Source organism: Hirundo rustica, chromosome 23 (assembly GCF_015227805.2).
Source record: "Hirundo rustica isolate bHirRus1 chromosome 23, bHirRus1.pri.v3, whole genome shotgun sequence".
NCBI classification, from domain to species: domain Eukaryota; kingdom Metazoa; phylum Chordata; class Aves; order Passeriformes; family Hirundinidae; genus Hirundo; species Hirundo rustica.
This window is the reverse complement of record NC_053472.1, coordinates 550030-572586: the sequence shown is the minus strand read 5'-3', so window position 1 is coordinate 572586 and position 22557 is coordinate 550030. Positions and strand designations below refer to the sequence as shown.

General features: G+C 48.6%; 1 protein-coding gene across 5 annotated transcripts in view; it reads right to left on the bottom strand.

Moving 5' to 3' along the window:
• Window positions 1–22557, bottom strand: part of ARHGAP32 (Rho GTPase activating protein 32) — a 247896-nt gene that overhangs the window by 42305 nt on the left and 183034 nt on the right. Inside the window, exon 1 of one of the 5 annotated variants that reach the window (XM_040084995.2) lies at window positions 5472–5549. The exons of the other annotated variants lie outside the window; for them this stretch is intronic. The gene's annotated coding sequence lies outside the window, so the exon portion shown is untranslated. Of the gene's footprint in view, window positions 1–5471; window positions 5550–22557 lie in introns of those variants that run through there. 5 annotated transcript variants of the gene reach the window in all.

Below are 22557 nucleotides of genomic sequence, written 5' to 3'. Positions count from 1 at the left end.
TCCTGATTCTGCTCTCAGGATCACACTGAAGGGTGGGAGCGGAGTGAAGCCAGCTGGGTCCTCGCACAGCATCAGTTACCCCGACCCCTCCTGAAAACATCAGCCAATATACTCAATATCCATCCCCTCACACTCGGAAAAACCCGCTCTGCAGACCCACATCTCACTGAGAAGTGATGCCAAGCCAAGAATTGAGTCACATCTCCCAGTTCTCTGTCATGTTCCTTAGCAACAAGACATTTTCCTCCTTCCCTCCTGCCACAGCACATTCTATTTTGGAAGCTCATTTACACAGCCCTAAAAACCCCAAGCAGAATGTGGAACCACGCACCATCAAGCACCATCCCCATGTCCTTGAACAGGATGCTGGGTTTGAAGAAGGACCAACCAACACAGCAGTAATCTCACTAATCTTTATACTGGGCTCCCTCAGCAGGCATAAAGATTTTCAAGATAATTTAAAATGCCATAGATATGAGAGTCTAAAAATATCTTCCTATCTCCAATAACTTTCATAAATGTGTACTGAATGGTTTGTCATCAACAAGAGCAAAATAAATGTGTGTTTTCTAATGCTCCAGCATTTCTCTTGTGCCAGGCTGCCATCAGTTAAGGCTGGGCTCTTAAGTGAAGATATGTATTTGTTAAAGGTGATTAATTTCAGTATCATTTGATAAAAACTATTCAAATTAACTAAGACAAGAACCAGCCAAGGATAAGGGCAGATTTCCAGCTACCACGAGAGCCCCACACATATGGAGAGTAAAGTAGGTCATTGATAAGAGCTCGTGCTGTTTATTTACAAAGCCTGGAAACAAGGAAGCTGCATCTCTCGCATCTGCCCAGGCTCCTGCAGCCGTCCTTTGGGCAGTGTCTGTGCAATGACCTCAGCACAACTCCAGCTATTCCCCATCCCATTCCCCCAACAGCAGCCCTCAGCTCAGGTTGGCTCCTCTTCCTCAGCACAGGAACGTTTGGCACCAGGGATCCACCAGCCTGGCAACTCACAGTTACACCCTTCAGCTTCTGCTGCATCTGGCTGCGGTCACTTCTCTGCAAATCCAGAAGCTACTGGCACGGTGGCTACTTTCATTTAACTAAAATCACATGTCTGTAGTGACATGCACCAGGATCATCTACAGTGTGAACTGCCTGGAGAATTTCTTTACGGTCATGAGAAAACACAGACATGAACCAGGAGCTAATGTACAAGAGCAAAACCTCTTTCCATGCTCTTCTGCCAATTTTTTTGAGTGTTTGTAATGGCTTAAGAATGACAAACCACCTGGTCAGTCTCATGCAAGTGTCTCTCACCTATGTCTGATACCAAGAAATCTATGCTATTTTCCAGCCTTAAGACTATGATTGATCTTTGCACAGAATCTAAGACCATAAGGGAGCACTAAGATGATACAACCTGACCTCCTGAACAAACAGACCCCAGGACATCTTCAAAATAATCCCTGAATAAGAGCACACCTGCCCCAGGGCAGTGATATATGGCCAATAGATATAAATCAGTTATTTATGTAGCTGAAGGCTAACAGAGACATGAGAGAGGTTTCAAAGGTTCAAGGGCTGGCAAGGTCAATCTATTAATTCTATTAACACGTTTAAATTGTACTTTGGAAAAAAACAACAGTTCTGACTAACAGAGTCCCAGTGGTGATGCATCAGGGACAGGCCGGGACAGGTAAGAGAGGGAGGAAATAATGATGGATGGGGCTCTAGTGCAAAGGAAACCAGTTATTAGAGGCCCAGTCTGGAAAAGGAGTGGGAGCTGAAAACAAACCGACAGAGATTTAGCACACGTGGCAGTGGGGTCAGCAGCTTAGGTGACACAAAGAGGTCACAGGGGCAGTAGCAAAACTGGGAGACAAGGGAAGCAAATTGGAAAATGTGGAGCTAGGAAAATATCCAGAGACACACTTTAAATATCTTTTTGCTCTTTCATTCTAGCTAAATCTCTGTGTTCTAACAGAGCTTAATGCAGTCCTTTTGCTTATCTCACCTACCCTGGAGACTGAGAATCCTTTAGAAAGGCTGCTCTGACTCAGGTAACCATCAGAGGCTGATCTGCCCATCAGGGAGATTGTGTCAGGCTCCTACCCACATTCACTTCAGCATGTCAGGATCGTTTGACCTCGAATGCCCAAGCTCACACCACATGCAGAATGTGAGATCTGACACCAAAATGTGCCTGTGTGCAACTCTACATTCCCACGGAAGAGAATGTGACACTGTCATCTGAGGGTATATCTGAGACACAATTTGCATGGTTTGAAAAGAAACCCAATTTCAGAATGACCCCAGAGGTTGTGTTGATGTGGCCCATGAAGGGTGTTATTGGTTGAAGAAATTGCTGGAACCTCAAATGGGGCAGCAGCATTAAGGGTAAGCATGACCATCAACAACCAGCACCCTGTGCTGGATACCTCTGCAGACACCTACAACTCAGAGAGAAACAGAAGTACACTCAAGAGGCAAGATGTCACTTTGGCAGAGGGTGACAGCAGAGCAAGAGCCATCTCTGCCAGAAGCTTCTCCAACCCATCAATCATCACCAACAGGAATGTGATCCACAGAGAGACAGTGATGGCAATGCCACACATTCCCTGTTGGAGCTGACTGGAGCTGCTGGCTATCCATACAGATGGAATAGCCTAATGGACAACCTCAACCTCCCTTTAAGACAATCGAACCCAAACATTTTTTGTCCTGGCTCCAGCGACTGTGGCCCCAGAGAAGCCAAGAGCTGACTGTTCCCAAACTCTCACTTACTTGAAGGCAAAGTGCCTTGTTCTGCCTGGTTCACAGCCCAGCTGTGCTCCAGGCAGCTCCTTCCCTGATTAAAACGCTTCCCAACAGCCCCGTGGAGCTGCAGCTCAGCTGAGCTTCACCCACACAATTTCTGCACGTGGCAGCAACACTGCAGGAGCTCTTCCAAAAACTTGACAGTAACCCGAGCTGACCCTGCGTCACATCGAGCGCTTCGAACACAGGCAGGCAGCCCAGAACCTTCCCAAGCCATTCCAACGTGAGTGTGGCATCAGCCGGGCTGGTACCACCGCAGTGACGGCGGCACCGCGCTCCCCCAGCCCTGCCTGGTGGGAGGAGGCGAGCGATGGAGAAGGATCCGACAGGAATCAACAAACAGCACAAGTGGAATAATGAGGAGTTTGGCAGATGGAGCTCAATCCCACAGCAAGAGCGTGTTTGCTCTTACGCAAGGCCTTGGGAAGGCACGGGGAAGGGAAAAACCCTTTTGATTCCACGGGGAAGGGGCATGAGTGATCCCTCTGGAAACAGGAGGAGGCCAGGTCAAGGCACACTGCCTGACGCCCATGGCACAGCCTTTGCCTCAGTCCTTGGGTACAGACTGTCCTGATGTACGTGGTACTCCCAGTATGACAGGGAACATCCCTGCTGCTCTCCCAGTCCCTTTCCAAAGCCTGTCTCTCTCACTTTCACTGGCCTGAAGGCAAGTGTTTGCAGCCCAGACCGGGCACTTCCAAAGTGCAGTGATCTACCCTTCCCAGACTGATACTGCTCTGCTGCTTCTCCTATTTACAGCCCTGACTTCCTAAACTGTTCATACTTCAGCTATTAACCCCTGCATTAAGTCCTGAGATGATTCTGCCTTTGGAAGTTAAGTTTCCACTCACCTGAAGTGGAAACAAACAAAAAAAAATACTGAAGACCATGACCACAATTTTCATTCACATTACAGTCACTCTACAAAGCACAAGAAGGATACAATAGCTAAAAGAGGATAAAAAATACGTTTTCACATACATCCTCCTTACACAGCTAAAGAAGTGTAAAAAACTTCACTGAAAGTGAAAATTGGACCTAAAAGTTTGGGGATTTGAGGTGAATTAAACCTGCTCTTTAAGACTTAGAAATGCAGACAATGTATTGTTTTGCCTGCTTTATATTCTTTTCCTTTCACTTCCCAGTGCAGGGCTTTGATTTCAAATGAGACTCTTTTATCACGCCTGTGTGGTGCCCAGAACAAAGGAGGTCAGGGAAGAGTGGAAAGGGAAGGCCTCCTGTCTTCTCTGTCACAAATAATCAGATCCTGCAGGGCATTTAGTCTTTAAAATGGGCTCTGGCTTTTAGGAGGTTTTCTGAACAAATATGAACAGACGAGCCATGGCTACTTGCAGAGTGTCTACTGTGATCACAGTAGCGTCTCTCCCTGGGAATTTTATTTTCCAGAGTGTGCATTCCCTGCCCCAGGGCTCCAGCAAACAACGGGCTGGCAGTTTTAAATAGGAAACCCCTTTCTCCTGACCAACAGCATCAATAATATTAGTGCTTAGAAATGTGCCAGTCTGGGGAGGGAGGGAAGACAAAAGGATAAAGTGAGATGCAAATATCTATTGAAATTTAAATTGCAGACATTCCCCTCTGTTAGCTGCCTCCTTGGGAGGGAGGTGTAAATCTGAGAGGGAGGCACTGAACTCGAGCCCTGCAGCCCCAGGATCACGGCTGGGGTGGAGGGGGTCTGCACGCTGGAATTTCTTCTCTGCTGGGATCTGGGTGGGAAACCTCACACAAATCATCCCGGACATGAAAGAGGCTGCCTTTAACAGCTCTGGTTTGCTACACACCCATGACCCGAGAACAAATCCAATAAAACAGTTTACAACTGCGGACCCAGTGTGGAGCAAGGTGGAATAGAAACCTCAAGGCAGAGATTAGTTAAAGGGAAACAGAAGTAAAACAATTAACAAGGAGGGGGAGAAGGCTAAGTATACAAATTTAATTGGTATTTGGTCACCAAGCCAGGGAACCTGTCTAAGGATCCCCAAGGATCTCCTCCCACTGCAGAAGCACAGGTCTGTAACCAGCAGCCAGGGATGAGAGAAAAATGACTGACACCAGGTATTTAACTGGCTGAAAGCATGATCCCGGACAGGGAGGCATCTGAGCACCCCGTCGGCATCACCCCCGTGCAGGATCAGCTCTGCTTCAGGCAGTGTCCTGGGCAGGACACCCCAGCACAGCCTGGTACCCTGGGCCCAACCAGGGGGTGTTAAGCACCATCAAATCACGGAAGGGTTTGGCTTGGAAGGGACTTTAAAGCTCATCTCGTTCCACCCCTGCCATGGCAGGAACACCTTCCACTGTCCCAGGCTGCTCCAAGCCCCAGTGTCCGACCTGGCCTTGGGCACTGCCAGGGATCCAGGGGCAGCCACAGCTTCTCTGGGCAACCTGTGAGGGTTGCCAGGGCCTGCCCACCCAGACAAGGAGGAATTTCTTCCCAATATCCAATGCAAAGTACGTACCAAGAGCCTCCTTCCCAACGCATCACCACCACCGGGAAAGAAGAATCCTCATCCAAAGCCACTCGTTCCCCACACACACATTAAGTACCTGGCAAGTTACTACGCAACAAGTGGCGCAGAGACCTCCGCCCCCTCTCCGAGCCGCTGGCCGCGTAACCCGGGCTATCGCTGCCTCACCTGGGCCTGCTCCCGGCCCCGTGCCCCGCGCCGCTCCGCGCCGGGCTGCGCTCGGCTCCGCCGGGATCCGCGAGATGCGCCGGGCGCTCGCAGCCTCTGCGGCTCTGCCAAGCCCCTCCCCGGCTCCTCCTCCGCAGGTGCCTCCTTCCTTCCTTCCTTCCTTCCTTCCCCCCTCCCTCTCTCCCCGCTTCCCCGGCTCCCGCAGCCGCTCCGGCGCTGCCCCTGCGCCGGCACCGCCGCCGGACTCTGCTGTCCCTCCTGCCGCTCCTCCCGGGGCCGGGCAAAGGGCGCAGGGTGCGCAAGGAGGGATGGGGAGAAGCACACGGCTGCTCGTCTGAAGAAGGTCTAAAATATAAATATTAAAAAAAATCCCAGGTGTAAAAATCTAGAAGGGGGGTTTTGAGAAGTTAGATCAGGCTGTGCTCGGTGGTACCCAGCAACAGGACAAGAGCAACGGGCAGCTCCAGCTGAACGTGAGGGGAAACTTCCCTGTGCAGTGATGGACTGAAGATTGTCCAGAGAGGGTGTGGAGTGTCCCTCACTGGAGATATTCCAGAACCCACCGGCCACAATCCTGTACCCTGTACTGAGATGGCCCTGCCAGAGAGGGGAGCTAGGACCTGGTGACCCTCTGTGGTCCCCTCCAGCCTGAGCCATCCTGGCATTCTGTGAAGGTCTGACCGCTGGCTTTGCCCCATGTAACCCACGGCTGCTCCGTTAACCTCCACCTTGGGACAGGCCCGGTGCCATCCCCTCAGCGTGTGAGCACCTCTGGGAAAACACGCAGGCCAGAAAAGCTGCACCCACCTTTATGCACTTCCTCCTTCCTTGCTCCTTCATGCCACAAACACCACAGAGGACACTGTGGTGAGGGCCACATTCCAACCCCACCAGGACGGCAAAGCTCAGGGGCACATCTGTGCCACCATCCCTATCCCCCAGTCACTGCTCCTGCTGCAAACCCTCGAGGCCACACTGAAGATCTGTCTCAGCATGTACAGAAGGAAGGGAGAGACATCGGGCATGCCTGAGTGCTCCGGTGGAAGCACGTCCCAGCCTGCAGATGGGACACAGGCTGGGACCTGGCACGCACCGTGTCCTGTTAATGCAATCACAGGAACAATGTCCCCTCCCAGTCCAAGGGGCTAGATCGCATTGAACTGAATCAATGATCAGATCACTGGAAACAAACCCAATTAAAAACTCTCCGGGAGTCGTGCTGTTTGAAAGCAAAGCCAGATGACAGGATCATTTCCCAGTGACCCAGTTCCAACCAGGCTCCAGCCCAGGGCAGAGCACCGAGACCCTGGGACTTGACCTGACTCCAGCACTGCCATCCCTGCCCAGCCTCGGCCAGCACCTGGAGCAGGAACAAGAGCCAGGAGGGCAGGAAGCCTCAGCCAAGCTTCTTCCTAGAGCCTGTGAAGCTGTGACCTTACCTGCATTTACTGCAGGTTTGTGGGACAAGTTCTGCTGTTGTGCTGTTTGAGCTCGAGCTCCCCCATTAACACCAGTTCATCAGTCCCAGTAATTGCTGTCACCCACTTTGAAATGCGGTCTTGCCAGCAAAAGGTGGGCAACCTCAGGGTCAGAAGGATTAAGGAGGAATTTGCCTCTCTATCTGCAGACATCTTGATGAGCAGGAGGGGAAAACTCATTTCTTTAGGTGCTCATGCTTTCTCCTCTGTGCTATTTTCAAAATCATTTGCTGACTCACATCCCTCGATAATCCTGTTCTCCTCCTCTACTCTGTACACCTGGTATTCACTGCTGGACTTGTTTAGCTTGGACAATGAGCACGCTATCACACCAGAGTTTACCTCAGCAGCCAAGCATGACCCCTAAATTCACTTCTCTCTGAATAATTCCAAGTATAAAACCTTCTCCCTGGTACCAGCTCACCATTCTGGGAACGTTCTTCCTATCAAACTCATTGATCAAAGCTGGGAAAATCCCAACACAGATGAATACAGCAGAAGCAACGCTATTCCAAATTAACATGCAAAATGTACATACAATTCCAAACAGCATCCAGGACTTCAGAGCAGTAACACTGAGCTGCCCAGAGCTGCCAGGGTGTGTTGTATGCTTTCTCTATATATTTTTTTCTTTTTACTGTAGGCCAGGCTTGGCTAGGAAGACTCCTTCAAGGCTGGTGACCCCCCATTCACACACTTTGCTGGTGCCCAGTTTCAAACTAAGGCCAGGAGTTGCCCAATCCTATTTTCGCTAATCAGAGCAGGAATGTAACAGCTGCATCCTCAGTAACACTGAGCTGTCTCAGCTTCAGGCTTGGGTTTTACCTTTGCAATTGCTGCTCTGAGGAGGTATTTTACTACCTCGTGTACAATGACACACCTTCCCCCCCATCTGCACTTTGTTTCCTGTAAAGGAAAATCTTTAATCCTTCTTAGAAACTGCCTTTCTTTTAGGAATGAAACCTGAGCAACCAAGATGTCACTCCTCTGCACCTGGGACCTTCTGCACCTGCACAGGGGCCTCCGCTCTCCACTACACTGAACAGCGCTGTGAGATGTCTTTTGCTGCTTCTTAATATTTGATTGGAAATAATAAAATAATCACATGAGTCTCATTTTCTGTTCTAATTTCTTTTGCCAGACAATTTTAGGCTTTTTTTTTTTTTTTTTTTTTAATTAAGCAAGTGAAAGAGATGCATTCCCCACTCCTGAGGAGTTGGTCTGCTTGCCATGGAGCAGAGGAGGCTGATAATGAATATCTTTTAAACCCAGCTAAGAAGCCCAAGCACTTGAAACCACAGAAAAAAAGGGTTCATCTGTGTGCCTGTCACAAATTCAATCCTGAAGCTCACCCTATCTTCCAAAAGTTATTTCAGACAGAAGAACTAGCAACCTCAGAAGGCAAAGCAACCCAAAGAATGTTATTAGTGCAGCCTGTAGCTTCTGCTGCTTTCTGGTTTTGCAAACATAACCACTGAAGGAGGTTCAAGCCATCATTAGGAGTTGGACAGTGAGGATTTTCCAACGCTCCTTCTTACTTAGCTGGATTTATCCTGCAGTCAGCTGCTCCCAAAACACACGTACACACAACACAAACAAACAAAAACCCCTTTAAAAATAAGAGATGTTGCTGAGAAACTACAGATGAAAGTAGAGTGGGACATTAAAAAAAAAAAAACAAAAACAACGGAGCAGCACATCATGGCATGGAATGCCTTAAAATGATTGGATTTGATTCAAAGCTGACAGCAACCAGGTTTGGCATCCAGGTATCTCATGTCACGAAGTGTGGAATGATCAAATCCCAGAGTGGGTTGGAAGGGACCCTAAAGCTCATCCAGTGCCACCCCTGCCGTGGGCAGGGACACCTCCCACTATCCCAGGTTGCTCCAAGCCCCATCCAGCCTGGCCTTGGACACTGCCAGGGATAAGGCAGCCACAGCTGCTCTGGGCACAGTGGTACCATGTGGTGACTGAGGTTTTGGAGGATGGAGCCATGGTGTGCCATGGCTTGCAAGAAAAATATTCCAAGTATTCCGTTTATGAAGTCTTTGTGCACAGAGGGGTGGTGGTGTAACTGCTCAACCTTTGTGAATTTTCCAGGACCAGGTTTTAACGGGAGAGCTGAGCTATGCACTGGCACAACCCTGGATAAATCCACTGGCCAGGAAGAGATCAGAGCTTTGTGCTATCATTTATGGTTAAAGTTGCCTGAAGTATTTCCAAACCACAGTCTGGCTCCCACACTAATTTACAGAATTATTCAGGAGAAAAGAAGAGGAAAAGCAGAGCGGAACAAACTCCCTCTTGCCATTATTTCAGAGCTTTTAGCATAACTGCAGAGTCTTGCTAAGCCAACTATTATTACAGTTAACTCCCATTTTGACAGAGCTTGTGAGAAAGGAAAAAAAAATCTTGTTTAAAAATAACAGCCCCCCCCCCAATCTGAGTAATTGGAGAGCAGACAGATTGAGAAAGCAGCACAGAACAAGTGAAAAGGAAAGTGGCCTTATTAAAGCACATTGCTGCCTCCAACACCCTGCACTCAGCCAAATTTCACTGCTCTGCTTCACACTACTCAGCCTATTTTGGGGGATCCAGCCTCTCAAACACCAGGAATGTGTCCGTAACAGACATTAACACATTAACACAGCTCTTTCTTACGTGCACCAAACACAGACCTATGTTATTATCCACGAACTGATGTGTACAGACTCTGCACAGATCCACACACCACGCTTGTTCCTTTTCTTTTCCAATTAAAATTCCCCAGGAAATATGGCCGAGGCTCACCACAAAATTACCTGTCAAAGTGTGAGATGCCTGAAGCTGCTGTTTATGGGTCCACCTTCTTTCCAAACCTTGGTGACCACACACACGGAGAAACTGCACTATAGGGAACACAGGAATTCATCTGGCTCTTTCCTCTACCTGTGTTCCAGGCGTTTTCCTGTGCCTGGAGGCTGATTTCCAGCGCTGTAATTACACCAGTAGTGCCTCCCAGTGGGGATGCAGGATATGCTGGGCTGGAGCAGAGGATGCTCCTCAACTAGCAGAGCTCTGCTGCTCACCTTGCTCCCCTAAGCTTCTCAAGACCTCCTAGGACAGGAGCCTAGACCTTGATAGGAGGTTGGGGTGGGCAGAGATGGGGGTTTTTTGTTCCATCTCTGTGTGGGATCTTTTCCACGCTTCCAAGAGACTCAGCTATGCCAGGGAAAAACCTGAATGCAAACTTGGGGGCTGGACACTGACACCCATTCCCTGACACCTCCACCTGTGCCTCACCGGGATTGTTCAGAGAAGGCAGAAGGTCCCTGCAGCATCCCCAGGCTCAGCCTGCACCTGATGGTCCCACAGGACAACACTGGTGTCCACCACCTGTCCTGGGACCACTGGCTTTGCACTCATGGCACTTTCTGAGGGGACACAGGATCAACTCCCTTGGGGCTGGCAGGGCTCCAGCAGGGCTTTAGTACATTAGAAAACTCTCTTTGAGTTCAGCTAAAAAAGAAAATATATCAATGAAACAGCAGGACCAAAGGTTTCTTCCCTTCTGCTCCAGGGCCCCTGAGCCTTTGGGTCCCTTTTGTTTCAGTCCAGCTTCTCTCCAAAGGATGGATCTCCTGCCCTGCTCCAGCTGCTCTGCCCCGCCCCAGCTCTGCCCTCCAGACACAGCACTAATCCCCAAATTCTGCCCTTCCACTCCAGGCTTTCAAATCCAAGCCTCTTGAAGAAAATGTCAACCAACTCACTCACAACTTCCTGAGAACCACCCAGACAGTTTCCATAGCACCCAGGAAATGTCACAGAAATACGGGTTTGTTCTTACTGCAAATACTGCGTGAACATCACCTAAAACTCCTCAGTGTGGGGCAAGGAACAGCCAGGGGTGCTCCTAAAGCACTCCTGGCTCTCACTGCTGTTGTCAGAAAGATCTGCACCCTTGAAGGATGAAAGCATTACAGAGGAAGAAGAAATACTTTGACTCCCTAATGCTTTGCATCCCTAGGAGCTTTATTAAATACAATTCTTGCTTGTCTCTCACTTACGAGTTAGCCAAGGTTTAGAGATTTTGTTTAGGTGGACAGGAAAAGTGTTTCAGATTTGTCACTGAAGGCAAAAGGCAAAGGCAAGTTAGAAATAAAAACATGTCTCCATAGGCAGAGGCTGCAGAAAGAATATTTGACTCTTTTTAACTCTAAAACCTGCTCCTTGTAAATCCACTACTTGTCCCAGTTTGGTGAAGAGCTCCCAGAAGTGCAATTCCCTGCCATCCTGTGTGCCTGCAACTCTTCCCACGGTACGCTATGGAGAATCCTCAGGTGGGTTTTCATGCAGGTCCAGAGGAACATCCAAACCCTGCCTCCTTGCAAAAGGGAAACGGGACACTCACAGATCATTCACAGCTTCAGCTGCACAACTGGGAATGCTGTGCTTCCACGGATGGCCAAGAGCATCCTGTGCCCTGGGGGGAAAGGGAGAGGGGAGCAGCAGACCCAGGTGCAGAGCCCTGCTGCTCCCTTCTCCCAGACTGCTGCTGGGAAAGCAGAACAACACGTGTGGTGCTGCCTGGCTGGCTGAAGCACAGCGGGACTCTCTCCAAATCCAGTCCCCCAGAGAGGGCTGTGAGCAACTCCTCATCCCAGGCAGGACAGACGCTGCTGCTGCTGCTTTTGGGATGCTCCTACATCCCATTCCTGCTTGCCCAGGGAACGCAGAATTTTTGCCATGTCTGTTCCCAGCACACAGGCTCAGGAAGCTGTTCTCTCCAACTCCTACTATTCCAGCAGGATCACAGATTTTATGGTGCAAATTTCATAGAGGACCAGATGAATCCTGTATTTAGCAGCACTTCCAACAGATCAGCCCACAGCTCTCGTCCCTTTCTGCCAAAAAAATGGGAAGGAACAAAAGACGAATCTCTTAAAGCAAGGCAGGGATAGCAAAGAGAAAAAGACTCCAAGGAGATGAAAAACTCAGGAAAATGCTGCTGCAGTCCTGATCTGCAGTACAGATTTAAAGACCTAAAAAGACTACACAGTCTTATAGTTCTGGGCAGTCCCTGCAATAAATCCCCTTCTCCTAAACCCAGGTAATTACTGGAGCAATTCAGGGTAAATAAGCACTTTCCAGAGCTCACTGCACTGAAATCCAGAAAAACAACACAAATATTGAAGGTGAAGTTTGACATTCCTAAGGCATCCAAGATCCACGCTACCAGCAAAACACAATTTTTTTTAAAGCAAGCTTTCAGCACTTCTGATGGGAGTGAAATAAAGCCCTAAAACCCAGTTTAAAAATAAATCCTCCTTTGATGACTGCAGAAGGCACAATGGGAACCCAAACAAGGACTGTAGCAGAAGCAGAGCTTCACACTTAAACCACAAGAAGATCTGCAATCAGTTCAAATACAAGTAGAAGAGATGCCTGGCACTTACCAAGCACTTCAGTCACCAAATTGCACCAGCACTGGCTCCTTCACAAACTGAAATGTTCCACCTGTGCACTGGGTAGCAGGAAAAGGTTATTGCTCCGCCCACAACGCTCACAGCCCCAGGCTGCCAGAGCTCCAGGAGCATTTGGACAACGCTCTCAGGCACAAGGTGGGATTTTGGGGTGTCTGTGCAGGGCCAGGAGTGGAGCTGGATGATCCCTGGGGGTCCAACTCAGCGGATTCCACGATTCCTTGGTGTTTTGGATAGCAGCACTCAAACGAGCTCTGACTGGCTGTATTTAACAGCATGGCTTTGATATCAAATACCCAATAATAACCTGCTCACTTAACCCAAATAACAGCCTGGGATGACCTCTAGTAAGGTACAGTTCAACCCCAGTCCTGAGGGGCTGGGTGAAACAGAGGGACACAGGGGACAACGCTGTCTGAAGCCTGTACAGGAGCCCTGCCATTTGCCTTGGTGCCAAACCCTGCCTGGGAATAAACCTCCCACACACTGCTGCTCTGCCTCTCCTAAAATCCCACCTACAGCCTCTTTCCAAGCACTTATGGGGTCCAGGGAAACAGAAACCCAGGGATGATTTAACACGCAAGCAAATAAATTGAAATGTCTGCGGTCAAATACCTCTCAATAACTGAAGATCAAATGTTTAATTACATAAAACGTAGCAGGGACACATCTCAGCTCCTCGGTTCCACTGGAACACTTTAATTTCCACCTAGTGCCAGCTCTGACAAGTGACAGCCACGTTGTCATGGCAATGACAACACAACACAGCTGTTTTCTGCTCTCACGGCGCATTGGGCACACAGGAGGGTCGTCTCCATTGCCATAAAACTATATATTTAACCACATTTCTTACTCAAGCAATAATCCCCTTTTCTCTTCCCTCCAGAGCGTGGTCACAGAGGGTTTGGCAAACTCTTCGGGTAGTGAGGCACAAATTGAAAGCCTGGGAAAAGGAGAACACTTAATATTTCGAAATGCAGCAGCTGGGTAGGGAAGAGAAGCTGATTTCTGGTACACATGGCTGCCAACACTGCAGAGCGTGCACAAGGCAAGGCCCAGGGGTGCTGAGCATCACCTTCAGATCTGGATTCACTCACTGGCTCTGGAAATCACTCGCAGAAAATCTGCCCCTGGGAAGGTGGGGGTCTCGAACCAGACACTGGCTTTTCTACCCAACAGATTTTAATATAAAAAGAAATGAGTAATTCTCTATGTCACTATTTGTTACACCACAGCTAGGTTCTGCCAGCAAGCCTGGGGTTAGTGAGTGGTTATTGCTACCACACACAGCGTTAGACGTGGTTAGGACAGAAAGTGATGGCACACAACGGGCTCTACCTGAGCTCAGGTGGGACTGGTTCAGAACCTCGGCAACAAATGCAGAGCCTGGTTTTACACTATCCATCTCCCAATCTGATAATCGGGGGAGGGGGCACGGGGACAGACAGAAGGCAAGAGAGAGGACAAAGTTAAAAATCTCCTGGAGGCATCGCAGGAGACCAGCAGTTCAACGTGGAGAGACAGCAATTAGAGAGAGAGCTGGAGAAATCCAGAGGTCAGTGCTGGCCATGCAGAGCTGGGGCTTCCCTGGGCTCCTCTAGGCCTGAATTATTCCTGCCCAACAACGTCTGTGCGCAAACAGGAGCGTGAGGGAGGCGATCCACTGAGCTCACAGCAGTAACAGCAAAAATGAGGAGCTGAGCTGAGCTGAGCTGAGCTGAGTGAACACCCAAATCCCTGGCAAACTCAGCTGCTGGGGACGGAGTGGATGGTGCTGGTGCCTGAACAACTGGGCTTGGAGCTGCTCAGGAGCGAGCACACTGTGTGCAGGCCAGTTCCCAATCCCAGCCCCTGCCCGTGGCAGCGGGTGGAAGCAGATGATCTTTAGGCTCCCTTCCAAGCCAAACCAGTCTGGGATTCTGGGATGCTGTGCACAGACCACCCTAAGCAGGGTGTAAAAACAGTATTAAAAATTATATTAAATAGATGTCTTTTTTTTTTTTTTTTTTTTTTGCCAAGCAAATGCTGGAGGAGAAATCAGTGATTTTCAACAGAGCACAGCTTGCACAGGAACAACCTTCGCTGGGAGACCAGAGGTTTTGGGCTTGTGGTCAGGGGTACTTTGTCCCAGTTACAAAACCGTCTCCCAGCCCCTGCCTCTCTGCCCAGAGTTCAGCTCATTTATCTGAGCCCAAAGGAGAACTTCAGTGCCTGAATGAGCCCAGAAAGGAACTTCCCCCTTGCACCAGCAAAACCTGAACAGAACCTCAAATCCTCCATACTTAAAAAAACACAACTATTTCTAAATTCCTGGTAGCAGGAGTCATGCAGCCATGATCTGTGGGACACAGGAACAATATAAACCAGCCCCAGAGCCCAGGAGTGCCCAGCCAGGGGAGGATGTGGTTTCCCAGCTCTCCAGTGGTGCTTTCGGAGCAGCCACAGCCAAGTTTGTCATCTCTGTGGCAATTCCGTGACTCACAAAGGGACAGGGCTGTCACAAGAAATTAATTTCACAGCAAAAACAAGTAGAACCACTAATAAGCCTCATAGCTTTGAGCAGAGATATTAGAGCTGCTCTGTTGTCAGAATCTTCCTTCTCACAGCTGAGAGGAGGACTCAACACTGACCACTTGCATTAAATAACCAGAAATGTGGCCATTCCTCGTTTTTGTGTTAAAAACCTAACAAAAAAGCCTGCCTGAAAAAAAAATAGACAGGCTAAAGGCTCCCTGTGTTATCTGAATTTAACTGCTGCTGAACCTTGGCAGAAATTGAATCTCTGAAGGGCTCAGGGATCCAAGGAACCTGACCATACAAATGGAAAAACATGAAGAAATATCCTTTCTCCATCTTTATGTGCCCAAAGGGAACTCCCTGGATCTTACAAGATTCACTGTTCTGATTCCACCCAAATCTTCTGTCAGATTATTTGTCAGTGGACGTGGCCAGTGACAGCAATAAATTCTGCCCTCATTCTTAAACCTCCATCCCAGTTTCAGTATTCCCTGGCTCCTGTGAGTTTGGATATGGGCAGCTGAAGGAGCCTCACCTCCCTCTCCACGATATATCCAGAACACAAACCCTGCTCTCTCCCTCTGGAGTCTCCTTCTCCCTGGAGGGCTGTGATCCTGTTGGCACGCGCTCAGCAAAGCCAATCTTCACAGCAGGAACAGGTTTTCCTGTCCTGGAGGCAGCACAGGGAATGGGAAGTGCTGCCTGCTCTCCACTTCACAGGGACTGTGCCAGCAGGCTGGCAGCGGGTGTGTGGGTACAGGATACGGCTGTGTACAGTTACAGAAATATTATATATTTGATAATTATCTCTTAACAGTATTTGCATATCACGTTTCAGACTCACTTAGGGAATCCAGACAACGTCCCAGGGGAGCTGATTTGTGCAAGTGAGGCATTTGCTGTAAAAATGCTAAAATTACACCACCGATCCCAGGTTTTACTGACACCAGGTTATTGCTGTGAGGTTTAGACCAGCATGAGCAGGATCTAAAAAAGACCATGGCAATGTGAAGCAGGACTCTGAATAAGCAAGCCACATATTAGTTCACTTTGGGCAATGGCAGATATTAAGAACAAACACCATTGCCTCATTACAAAAAGAAAACAAGGATTTTGGCTTCTGAAGGTTGTCATGTTCTAGCAAACTTCGAGAACTAAGCTGAATTCCTCCCCATCACCCATTTTTATCTTCTTTCTTTCACACTGACATTCATACTTGGTCATCTGGCACTTAATTTCTTTCTTATGGATTCAAAATGATTCCATCACCCCCAGAAAAGAGCTATAACCCGCTTTTTTCTTCCCCTGCTCTATTAGTTTATGTCCAAGTATCTTTTTAAAAAGCACCTTAGGACAAAGGTTTGTTATGGTTTCCCCTAAATATCCTTCAAGGCATCAGTGCTACTGACCTGCATGTACAGAAGAAGGAGGAAAGAAAAAGGAGACAAAGAAAAAAGGCAAGAATGAAAGAAGGTCAAAGGAATAAAAGAAGACGTACAAGGGGGGAAGTAGCTCCAGGACGCTGGACGGGCTCCATGGGCAGGGGAGACTGGGAAGGGAGAAATTAAAAAAAAAAAAAAAAAAAAAAAAGGAAAAAAAGCAAAACAAAACCAAAAAGCAGCTGGTTAGAATATGCTGCCACTGAAAACGGGCTCATTTCACACAAAGCTCAGCTGGGTTATGAATAGCACAATACAACACACCCAATCCTTCAAGCTGTTTGGTGCTACACACTTGGGAAATTCAGTAGGACCAGGAATCCCCACCCTGTGTCCCAGCTCAGACAAAACCCCAATATTTTGCCTATTTGACCTTTCAGCACAAGGTGCATCCCTGTCCTGCCAAATGCCAAACAGCACAGGGTTTGTTATCTATTGAATTTTGTTACATATGGAATTTTCCTTCATTTCCACTACCAAAGCAGAAGCTGCTCTTAGTCTTCACCCTGTGCAAAAAGCAGAGTAATTGCCTCAGAGATGCCTTTTGCTGCTGTGCTCCCCCTGAAAATCACGAAGTGCAGAGGAGGCAGGCGCAGCTCTGCCCCAGCCCCACGCTAGTGCTCTGGGTGGAAGGGTCTGGGAAAAGCGTGTGCATGTGGCACCTGGGGACGTGGTCTGGAGGTGAACGTGCCACCCTGGGCAATGGTGGCACTCATCCAGCCCAGTGATCCCACGAGCAGGCTGGCATGGACCTGCTGGAGTCTCTGCTGGCCGTGTCCTGCTGGGGAAATTCCTGCAGCACCTCCCCCAGACATGGACATGGACTCTCCTGAAGTGAGCTTCCACATTCCCACCGCTGAGTGCCCATGTCCAAGGGATCAGGATTCCCTGCAGGATTCTGGTCCTGAGGCCTGGCAGGGCTGGCAGCAGTTCTGTCTGACCAGCAGCTCGAGCTGGCAGCTCTGGGTGCTCATCCCCTCTCTGCTTCCCCCCCCGGCAATGGAGACCTGCCCTGGCTGGGCACATTGCCACTTAATTCAACTTCCATGAGAAAGCGGCAGGAACACTAAACAACTGCTTTGTTTACTTCAGATTAACAAGACTGGTACTAATTATGTACACTTTCACTTCCCCTGTTTTCTTTATGAAAGCACTAATTAAGACATGATGCTCATATCAGTGTCAAATGGCTGCTCAGCCTGGGCATCTGCAGAATTTAAGCCCTATTTGCGCTTTCTTCTTTCTGCTTTTTATTAAAACAAAAAAATTCACCACAACCTTTTTTACCCGGGGATTAGAAATGAGCTTGTTTCAAACTAGGCATGGCCTTGTTGTGATTACAGCAGCTCAGTGAACGTGTCTCAGTTTGCATTTCTGCAGTTAAAATGAATTTCTCCAGCACTGATCAGAGCCTGCAGGACGTCAGGGCAGAGCTTGTTCCCTGATCCAGAGCTGTACTTCAATCCTCCTGAAATTCAGTGGGTTATTTCTGTCGGGTGTGCTGACCCAGATCGATCTGTTATTGATGTTTTAAAAAGAAAATCAGTCATTCCCCACAGCCTGCAGTACTGACAGGGGACCTTTTAATGTTGTGTCTCCTAAGAGCACCTTCACCTCTCAAACATAAATTAAATGGATGAGACAGGAATTTGAAAACTCCTCCATAAAGCTGCTTAGAGTTGCTGGGTTATACGTTCCTTGTGAGAATGACCCCTCAGGCTTTAAAAATGCTTATTTTGGGGGGACGAAAAAAAGGTGAAACTTTACCTTTTTATCCCCCATTTCTTCTCTTCAGCTCCAACTGTCCCCCTGCAAACTGCAGCTTAATTCTGTGTTTCCCCACTGAAAGCAGCTGCTCCCCAGCAAACACCAAATCTAAAACCCTCCCCAAAATGACCCTAACAAATGCTGCTTGTTAGGAAAAGACAAAAATGAACTGCACAAACGAGGGATCGTGTGAGATGTGGGTTAAAACACTGCTAAACTACGAACATCCAGAATTCTGAGGAAGAAAGGGACTGAAAGAGAGAGCTGAGACTCTGTGACTGAGGAGTGGGGACACCATGAACGCACGTGGACATGGACAGTGTTCCCAAAAAGAGAGATGGACAGAGAGGGATGAGAAGAGTCAGCACAGCCACAAAGTTCAGGCAATTCACAAATGTTCTCTTAGAAGGAAAATCCAGAGCAGCTATTCACACTTTTCCTTCTGAGCAGCACTGAATATTGAAAAGATTCACTTCTCTTTGATTATCTGAAATTCAAATGCAGTCTTTATCACGGATCTCTAAAAATCCTCCTGAATGTGAGCTGATTCCATCTATTCTGACAATGAAATTCAGCTAAATTGATAATATTAACTATGAAACAGTAGATCTCAATCCAATAAAATATTTTAGGCTAAAAAATTATGATTAGAGTATTGTATCCCACTAAGAATACTGGGGGAATTTAGAGAAAAGGAAAGGGCTCAAGAAACGTGGGATTTGATGAGCCCACATAACCTTCCTAGATCTTTGCCAGGTTTTTTACATAAATAGAAACAGTCACGAAAGCATTTGTATCCCAGCTGGGGAAAAAAAAAAAAAGCATTTTCTTACAGGACTGAACATGAAAAAGAGAAGGCAAAGGCTTATTCCAGCACAGGAGGAAAAACACCTCTTAACATGTACCTTTCCTCTCCTGACTGCAAACTTTATTGTCAAATATATTTGAGAGGGGACTTGAGGCAAAACTGATATTGTCTCATGTGACTCTGTTCGGAACGGAATAAAAAGGCCGGTTTTTCATATGGCCCATTTCCCATCACTCACCCCAGGCCCTGGCTCCATCACTGCCGGTCCAAAGCACGTCCTGCCACAGTCCATGAAAACACTGCTTCCAAAAGCAGAGCTTGCCCTCAATTCCAGCCCTCCTCTGCCCTTCCCTGCGTTTCATCTCCACGGAACTGCAGTCACTGCCCTGCATTAGAGACCACTGCAGTATTTTATGGCTCCATTAAAATGCTGTCCCCATCCCTCGTGCACAACAAACCCTCTAATTAGGAATAATAATAGAAACCCAGGGCAGGAAGTTCCCTGCTTTCCATCTGCTTTTCATTAGGTTCCTCAGCCCAGCCAGCTCCAGGGACAATTAAGCAGCATGAGGAATCTTGTGTTTGGAAATTCCTTCGTGGCAAAGAGCTTTACTCTGCACACACACAGTGTCCTGGATGCTCCACACATCATATTTTGATTAAAGAAATAAAAGTTGGCCTGTTGATAAGTGCAGCTCATCAAGGCCAAATCTAAAACTTCACATTAATTCAAGACGAAGTACCCTGCTAATGTCACATGAGGACAACAGCTCCAAGTGAGACTTTTAGGAAAGTCTTTGTTCCTTGTGGGTAGCCAAATGGATGTTTTCAATACGGGTACAGGGAGAAAAGTCATTAATGTGGGTATTTAAGTGCATGAGAAATACCCAGTGTGCATAAGGCGTGGATTAGAAGACACAAAATGCAGGAATATGGGGGAAAGTGCATTATCCCAGCAATGCCATTCCCAGCCAGCTCTGCAGGATGCCCTCTGGAAGATTTAGTTTTTCATTTGGCAGCACCCAGGGTGCTCCAGCACCTCAGTCCTGCCCTGTGCCACCACCCTGGGCTGTACTGGCACAACTGGAACTGGAACTCCTTCCTGCCTTCCTCCTCTCACCCATCTCTCACAGCACTTTTCATCCAGCCAGCGTTCCTGGAGTCCTCCAGTGCCACATCCAACACTCCCTAAGTACAGGAACCTCCTTCCTGCCTCCTCTCCCACCAGCTTTTGCAGTGTCCAAGGAAGGAATTCCAGACTCCTGCCAACATCAGGCAAGTGCTGTCTCTTCCCAAGCTGCCCAAAGAATGCACCCGAGGAGTGGCATCAGGAATTCTGTGAGCAGAGGAGCGGCAGGATGACAGAATCAGCTGCACCATTCCTTACATCGGGAAGTTCTTTAGAGCTCTCCTAGAGGAGCCTTTTAATAACCTACAGAATAACCATCAGGGAAGGTCAGGGGACACCCTTGTGCCTTGGCAGTATCTTCCAGCTTTCTGTTTTTCACGGGCTGTGGGCTTGTGGTGCCAACTTTATACCAAACGTTTCCCAGGGCTGAAGGGGGAAATGCACCCCCAGCGCGTTGTTGAAGCCAGACAGAATCAGTTTATCCATCCTGCTCCATCATCTCCCCCTAAAGCAGAGACACTGCTCCCCAGCAGCTCAGCACACTCAACTGCCAGAGTCACGTTTAACAATAAACACTTGCTTGTGTTCAGGATGGAAGCTGCCTTTCGTGCCTGAGCTGATGGAGCAGTGACTGGGCACAGGCAGGTCCTGGATCCAGGGAATGCCCATCTCTGTGCCTCTGGATCCAGGGAATGCCCATCTCTGTGCCTCTGGATCCAGGGAGTGCCCATCTCTGTGCCTCTGGATCCAGGGAATGCCCATCTCTGTGCCTCTGGATCCAGGGAATGCCCATCTCTGTGCCTCTGGATCCAGGGAATGCCCATCTCTGTGCCTCTGGATCCAGGGAGTGCCCATCTCTGTGCCTCTGGATCCAGGGAGTGCCCATCTCTGTGCCTCTGGATCCAGGGAATGCCCATCTCTGTGCCTCTGGATCCAGGGAGTGCCCATCTCTGTGCCTCTGGATCCAGGGAATGCCCATCTCTGTGCCTCTGGATCCAGGGAGTGCCCATCTCTGTGCCTCTGGATCCAGGGAATGCCCATCTCTGCGCCTCTGGATCCAGGGAGTGCCCATCTCTGCGCCTCTGGATCCAGGGAATGCCCATCTCTGTGCCTCTGGATCCAGGGAGTGCCCATCTCTGCGCCTCTGGATCCAGGGAATGCCCATCTCTGCGCCTCTGGATCCAGGGAATGCCCATCTCTGCGCCTCTGGATCCAGGGAGTGCCCATCTCTGTGCCTCTGGATCCAGGGAGTGCCCATCTCTGTGCCTCTGGATCCAGGGAATGCCCATCTCTGTGCCTCTGGATCCAGGGAATGCCCATCTCTGTGCCTCTGGATCCAGGGAATGCCCATCTCTGTGCCTCTGGATCCAGGGAATGCCCATCTCTGTGCCTCTCTCGCCACATGCATGTTCCCAGGGATGTCAGGACACTCCTGCCCTGACCTGCCAGCTCCCCAAAGCACACAGATCACTGCAGAGCACTCACAGCTTGGGTTATCCATGATTTCCACCAAACTCCAGAGCTCTGAGCCAATAAAATGCTATTTCCCTCAGTAAAAGTCAAGCTTTTGAATCACATCCATTTGTTTTAAAGTATCAAGTCGGCAATCTGCCAAGGTAAAGAACATCATTGAAATAGGGAAGGAGGATGAGAAGAATACCAGTTCAACACCAAGTCCATTTCTCAGCTGCTTAATATTTTAAGAAAGAACAGCACATTCAAATTTCTTCTCAATAATAAAGATATATAGAAATATCTTTACCTATATGAATATAGAATTTTTTTTTTTAAATTTCAGCTTCCCCACCAGCAAATTTTACAGAGATCTCTGCCAGCACACCTAATGCCAATCACCTCCAGAACACACTGAAATGATGGGAAGGTTGACAGTACAGTCAGATCCAAAATCCCATTCTCTGTTTATTTTTCCTTCCTTCAGCAGAACTTTGGATTAATTTTCCTCTTTTTCCTACAATACAGAACTATCCAGAAGGCAGGAGGAAGCAGATGGAGCCACGTACCCGGAGCACAAGCTACCAGCATTCCAATTCTGTTATATCAAACTTCCTCCATTTATCCTCAAGCAGGAAGAACCAGCACCAAGGAGATCTATTCCATCAGACCAGCACAAACATTCCTGCTCATCTACGTTCTGTATCAAAAATCCTGACACGCAACACTCCCTTGATCACCCAGAACTGGGATGTTTCATGGAACCTCTCATTGCAGACTGCTCAGAGTATCCTGAAATTCTGCCTGGCTCAAATCCTTCCAGTCAGGCAGGAGGTGGACAAGTCTGCACAGCAGGTGGAAGACATTCAGCAGTGGGAACCGCCCAGAGAGGGGCAATGTGTGGGGGACTGACACACAGAGAGGGGCATGAGGATGTGCAGGGGATGGTCAACACTCATGACACGTGTGATGGAGGTATTAAACATGGAAGGCACAAAGAGAACTGCAGTCCATTGCGCCAGAACAGCTGA